Consider the following 565-nt stretch of genomic DNA (forward strand, 5'->3'; position numbering starts at 1 on the left):
CTGGCCGGCGGCACGAAGTGACGAGCAGCTGAAGTTAGTGCAAGTGATGGTGAAGAGGAACCTCATGCTTGTGGCAGGTGGGCGGAGCCAAGGAGGGGCTGGGGTGTCTCTGCAGCGATGGAGGGGCTGGACTCGGCTTCTCCCCCTGCCCAGCTCCAGCAAAATGGAAAATAAGCAACATTAGAAGGGAAAGAAAAAGGAAACTGAAACCAAACAACCAAAAAAACCAAACAAAACCAAACCAAAAGGTGGATTTTGCTGTGACAAGTTGTCAGCACAGCCATCTCTGTCCTGCGACGGAGAAGTCTCCCCTGGTCCCCAGGTCCTGGGCGGACGCTGCCTCAACCAGGCTTCCATCACAGCACATCCCAGACAGAACGGCTGAGGAGAGCCCCACAGTGTAGAAGAGCACATCACTCAGGCGTGCAAACAGGGTGGGAGGTGTTCTCCCTTCCTCGTCCCTGTGGAAGGAAGGCCACTGTCCCCAGAGCAGGACAGCACATCCAGGCTCTGCCTTTCATCTCCTGCACAACAAATCTCTGCCTTCCCCCGGCTCTTGCCCCCA

The sequence above is a fragment of the Nestor notabilis genome, unplaced genomic scaffold (genome assembly GCF_000696875.1).
Source record: "Nestor notabilis isolate BGI_N333 unplaced genomic scaffold, ASM69687v1 scaffold17078, whole genome shotgun sequence".
Taxonomy (NCBI): domain Eukaryota; kingdom Metazoa; phylum Chordata; class Aves; order Psittaciformes; family Psittacidae; genus Nestor; species Nestor notabilis.